This window comes from Rutidosis leptorrhynchoides, chromosome 7, assembly GCF_046630445.1.
Source record: "Rutidosis leptorrhynchoides isolate AG116_Rl617_1_P2 chromosome 7, CSIRO_AGI_Rlap_v1, whole genome shotgun sequence".
NCBI classification, from domain to species: Eukaryota; Viridiplantae; Streptophyta; class Magnoliopsida; order Asterales; family Asteraceae; genus Rutidosis; species Rutidosis leptorrhynchoides.
This window is the reverse complement of record NC_092339.1, coordinates 37397781-37404404: the sequence shown is the minus strand read 5'-3', so window position 1 is coordinate 37404404 and position 6624 is coordinate 37397781.

Below are 6624 nucleotides of genomic sequence, written 5' to 3'. Positions count from 1 at the left end.
GACATGTTACACTACTTAATTTAGCAACAATTCATGACAAAAATCGGCCATAACCTGTTTATATCAAAAAGCCCCAAATTGCTCAAGAACACAAACCATAGATTACTCAAAATTTGAAGTTTAAGGCTTCTAATCATGTTAAATAGCATCAATCTAGGTTATACAAGCATAATACATAAACAATTTAAGCCTAATTATACTAAAAAGCATCAAAATCAAATTGGGGAAAAAATTGCTCAAGAACACTAATTTCGGATTAAATGGTGTTTAGGTGTAGAAATTTACCGTTTTTCTTGAGTAATTCCTAGATAGCATCCTTCTCAACATGATTTTAGTAAAAGATTTGATGATTAACGGTTAAAAATTGTGATTTTGGGGTGTATTTTTCGGGTTTTTCGGGTTTTTGTTCGCAGTGTTTTGTGTTGTGGGTTGTGTGGACTGAGCTATTTCAGCTCTTTTTTTTTTCTGTAATCCGATCCTCCCGCGACTCGCGGTGTTTAAAGCTTCAAACTCCGCGAGTCGCTGAGTTTGCTTTTTTTTTTTTCTTTTTTTTATAACATCTTATACTAATTAAAACAATTAATTAATTAATTTAAAATTTTGTTTCCCTTGTTATTTAGGACGAGGTCGTTTCGGATCGATGTCCTAGTCCGTCCTTCGACAAAATTTTAAAATTTGTCTTTTTGTAGCGATTGTTTTAAAAGCTAAGATTTTTGGGGTTTTTAATGTTTTTGGCATACTTTAATTCAATAAGATTAAAAATAATGATAATAAAAATTCTCGTCCCTCCCTTGGGTAAAGTAATTTCGGTTCAAAGACCTAGTCTTCAACTTACGACGAATTTTAAAAATCATATTTTTAACTTAATGAGATAAAGTAAATTTTTGTTTTTAAATTCACACAATTTAAATATAAAATTCAAAATTAATATTAAAAATTCACACCAAACTTACAATTTAAAATGCATAAAATTAAAAATTCACACCAAACTTAATTTAAAAATTCATATTATAAATTCACACCAAACTTAATTTAAAAATTAAAATATTTACAATTTTAAAAATATTGTTTTTACAAAGTTTACAATATCAATTTAAGATTTAAATATTAATTTTAAAAACATGGTAAAAATAAAATTAAAAAATTTTTTGGCTTATTATCCCACTTTAATCAATCAAATATTATCAAAAATATGCGCCCCTCTTTTCGGTAAAGTAATTTCGGTTCCAAGACCTAATTTAACTCATGACGAATTTTTGAAATATTTTGGGTTGATTGTTTAAAGATATTTATACCTTAAGAATAAACGTTAAATTTCGCAGTGATGTAATAAATTTTTGTATGATATCAATAATTTCGGTCGTCAAACCTAATTTTATTCAATACCAATTTAATACTTTTTAGCGAACAAATTCGCGTTTATTATCAAAAGGTTAAAAATAAAAAAAAATAAAAATAAAAACTGTACAGACTTACCTGTGAAATAGATTTCTTAGTTATATGATCTATCCCATTCATAAGATAGTCGGTTTAATTGGTTTTTCATGGCTACATAGGCGTAACCTCGAGCATTCAGTGTCTTTTCTTCTAAACATATGAACGGTCCGTCTCTGCATAAAGTAACAAATTCGGTATTTGAATAGGTTTGATTATTTGAACATTTACCTCCATGTGACCCTTTTCCGCATTTGTGACATCTTTCTAGGTGTCGTGCTCTTCTTTTCGCTGCGGATTTTGATTTTCCTTTACCAAATTGTAACTTATTATCTTCGCATCTGGATTCTTTTCTAACTCCGTCCATTCTTTCTCTGATTACTGATACTATTTCACTCGGTAGTATGTCATTATTACGTTTAGTGATCAAAGCGTGTAGCATTAGACCATGGTTTAGTTCACAGGCAGTCTTCATTTCCTAAAAAAATAAAAATTCAAAATGGGGGGAGAAGACTAGTTCTTTAGGGTCTGCTAGGGAAAGACCATTCGGGTTCCATTTTCGAGAACTACACGAAAACAGACAATCTAACTCTAACAGAAATACATATTATCCTTTAAAGACTTGATTCTCCCCACACTTAGTTAGCTGTGGTGTCGAAATTATGATTAACTTCGTTGTCGACTTCCATCGGACCATGTATGTAATGTTTAACTCTGTGACCATTAACTTTAAATTCAATCCCATTTGAATTTATTAATTCTATCGTTTCGTATGGGAAAACTCTTTTGACTATGAATGGTCCAGACCATCTTGATTTCAATTTTCCAGGAAATAGCTTGAATCGTGAATTGAAAAGAAGAACTCTGTCTCCTTCTTTAAATTCTTTTGAACTTCTGATTCTTTTATCATGCCATTTCTTATTTCTTTCTTTATAGATTAACGAATTTTCGTATGTTTCATGTCTTAATTCTTCTAATTCGTTTAGTTGACTTAATCGTAGACGTCCGGCTTCATGTAAATCAAGATTACATGTCTTCAAAGCCCAAAATGCTTTGTGTTCAATTTCTACTGGAAGATGACATACTTTTCCATAAACAAGTCTAAAAGGTGTGGTTCCAATTGGAGTTTTGTAGGCTGTTCTAAAAGCCCAGAGTGCATCCTCCAATTTAATGGACCATTCCTTCGGATTTGATCCTACGGTTTTCTCTAGAATACGTTTTAAAGCTCGGTTGGTATTTTCAACTTGTCCACTTGTTTGTGGATGATATGCGGTGGAGATTTTATGAGTTACTCCATATCTTTTAAGAACTTTCTCAAGTTGATTATTACAGAAATGAGTACCCCGATCACTTATTAAAGCTTTAGGTGTTCCAAACCTTGCAAAAAGACGTTTTAAAAAATTGACTACAACTCGTGCATCGTTAGTTGTGAGAGCTTGTGCTTCCGCCCATTTAGATACATAATCAATGGCTACGAGTATATATAGATTATTATGAGATTTTGGAAATGGACCCATAAAGTCAATACCCCAAATGTCAAATACTTCACATACTTGGATGACATTTTGTGGCATTTCATCACGTTGACTTATTTTTCCGGCCCTTTGACAAGCATCACAGGATTTGCAAAGAAGGTGTGCGTCTTTGTAAATTGTAGGCCAATAGAATCCAGCATCATAAACTTTTCTTGCTGTTAGTTGAGGCCCATAATGCCCTCCTGTTGGTCCTGTGTGACAATGGTTTAATATTTTACTAGCTTCATCTCTAAATACACATCGGCGTATTATTCCATCGGGACAACTTTTAAACAGATGTGGATCTTCCCAAAAATAGTGTTTTATATCACTGAAGAATTTCTTTCGTCTTTGGTATGATAATCCTTTTTCAAGGAATCCACATACTAAGTAGTTTGCATAGTCTGCAAACCATGGAATTTCTTTATAATCTATCTTCAATAGATATTCATCAGGAAAGTTGTCTTGTATGGCCGATTCATTTAGAACTTCTAATTCGGGATTTTCAAGACGAGAAAGGTGATCAGCGGCGAGATTTTCTGCTCCTCTTTTATCTCGGATTTCAATATCAAACTCTTGTAAGAGTAAGATCCAACGGATTAATCTTGGTTTAGCATCTTGTTTCGAAAATAGGTATCTAAGAGCAGAATGGTCGGTATAGACCACCGTTTTTGCTAGAACGAGATATGATCGAAATTTGTCAAAAGCAAAGACAATAGCAAGGAGCTCTTTTTCAGTAGTTGTATAGTTCGTTTGTGCTCCTTGTAACGTCTTACTAGCATAATATATAGGTTGAAATCGTTTTTCAATCCTTTGTCCTAAAACGGCTCCCATTGCAAAATCACTTGCATCGCACATTAGTTCAAATGGTAGATTCCAATTTGGTGTTATCATGATCGGCGCATTAGTGAGTTTCTCTTTAAGAATATTAAAAGATTTGATACATTCATCTGAAAAGATGAATGGAGCATCCTTTTCTAGGAGTTTATTCATAGGAGTGGCAATTTTAGAAAAATCTTTTATGAAACGTCGGAAAAAACCGGCATGCCCTAGAAAACTCCTAACTCCTCTAACATTGGTGGGATGTGGAAGTTTAGCAATTACATCTACTTTAGCTCTATACACTTCAATTCCTTCTTTTGAAATTTTATGTCCAAGAACGATGCCTTCTTTAACCATGAAATGGCATTTCTCCCAATTAAGTACTAGATTTGATTGTTCGCATCTAATTAGCATTCGTTCAAGATTAGCTAGACATGATTCAAATGTATCACCGAAGACTGAGAAGTCATCCATGAATACTTCCATGCATTCTTCTATCATGTCGTGAAAAATCGCCATCATACACCTTTGAAAGGTTGCAGGGGCGTTGCAAACTCCAAATGGCATGCGTTTGTAAGCAAAAGTACCATAAGGGCACGTGAATGTGGTTTTCTCTTGATCTTCGGGTGCTATTGGAATTTGAAAATATCCGGAAAATCCATCTAGAAAACAATAGTAACTATTTCCGGCTAATCTTTCCAACATTTGATCTATGAAAGGTAAGGGAAAGTGATCTTTTCTGGTGGCGTCATTTAATTTTCTATAATCAATACATACACGCCATCCTGTTACAGTTCTAGTAGGAATAAGCTCATTTTTCTCATTTGTAATGACAGTCATGCCACCCTTCTTAGGAACGCATTGAACTGGGCTTACCCACGGACTATCAGAAATTGGATAAATTAAACCTGCATCTAGCAGTTTAATAATCTCTTTTTTAACTACATCTTGCATATTAGGATTTAGTCTTCATTGGCGTTGCACATACGTTTTATGACCTTCTTCCATAAGGATTTTATGTGTGCAATACGAAGGACTTATTCCTTTAATATCATGAATCTTCCATGCAATGGCTGGTTTATGAGCTTTCAACACAGAAATGAGTTGTGATTTCTCATTTTCAGTAAGAGAAGACGATATTATTACAGGTAATTCAGATTCACCATGCAAATAAGCGTATTCCAAATGGTTTGGAAGTGGCTTTAACTCTAATTTCGGTGGTTCTTCTATCGATGATTTATATCGATATCTGTCTTCTTCTTTTAGCATTTGAATTTCTTCTGTTGTTGGTTCATATCCATTAGCTATAAGTGTAGCTAACATTTCAGCTTCATCAATTGGTTCATTACCTTCTCCTAAAGAACATTCTCCTGTTCCTTGTAATTCTGGAAATTCTTCTAATAATTCTGCATGTGCATCTATAGTTTGAATATAATAACATGTATCATCTGCAGATTGTGGTTGTTGCATTGCTCTATCAACTGAAAAGGTAACACTCTCATCCTCTATACTTAGGGTCAATTTCTTACCGAACACGTCTATCATTGCTTTAGCCGTGTTTAAGAATGGTCTTCCTAATATGAGAGGAACTTGAGAATCTTCTTCCATGTCCAAAACAACAAAATCTACTGGAAATACTAAAGTACCAACTTTAACTAGCATGTTCTCCATTATCCCTCTAGGATATTTTATTGATCTATCGGCTAGTTGTATGCTTATTCTGGTTGGTTTCAATTCTCCAAGGTCTAGTTTAGCCTATAGTGAATACGGCATTAGATTTATACTAGCACCTAAGTCTGCCAATGCTTCTATTGAACTAAGACTACCCAGAAAACATGGAATTGTGAAACTTCCTGGATCAGATAGTTTTTCTGGTATCTTATTCAACAGCACTGCTGAACAATTAGCATTCATGGTAACAGCCGAGAGTTCTTCCATTTTCTTTCTATTTGAGATTAGATCTTTCAAGAATTTAGCATATCTAGGCATTCCTGAAATCACATCAATGAAAGGAAGATTTACATTTATCTGTTTAAACATATCCAAGAATTTGGATTGCTCGGCTTCAAGTTTCTCTTTCTTCATTTTACTCGGGTAAGGAAGTGGTGGTTGGTATGGTTTAACATAAGGTTTATCCTTAGCTGTGTTATCTTCATTAACCTTTTCAACTACGGGTTCTTTTTCCTTATCTTGATCAGGTTGTGGTTCTTGTGGAGTAGGAATAGCTTCATCAGAAGTTACAGGTATTTCAGGTGGTTTAAGTGTTGTACCACTTCTTGTGGTAATGGCTTTAGCTGTTTCATTCCGGAGGTTAGCGTTTGTATCACTAGGTAGACTTCCCGGTTTTCTTTCACCTATTAACCTTGCTAGGTTACTTATTCTTGTTCCAGATTTTGAATAGAAGCTTGTTGATTTTTAAATGCTTGAGCATTTTGTTCATTGGTTTGTTTTTGAGATGTGAAAAACTGTGTTTGAGTTTCAACTAGCTTCGTCATCATATCTTCTAAATTCGGCTTTTTATCATCGGTTTGTTGTGGTGGTTTGTTTTGAAAATTAGGTCTTTGCTGATTATAAGTATTATTGGATACTTGTTGATTGCTAGGACCTTGTTGGTTGTTGTATGGAATATTTCTGTTATAATTCTGGTTTTGATTGTAAATCGGTCTTGGCGGTTGATAATTATTCTGATAATTATTTCCAGGCCTTTGGTTTATGTATGAAATATTCTCTCTTTGTTCCATTGTTAATTCAATACTGAGACAATCTTTTGTCAAATATGGTCCTCCACACTGCTCACAACTAATTCGTATTGAGTGAATATCCTTAGTCATCTTTTCCATTCGTCTCTCCACAG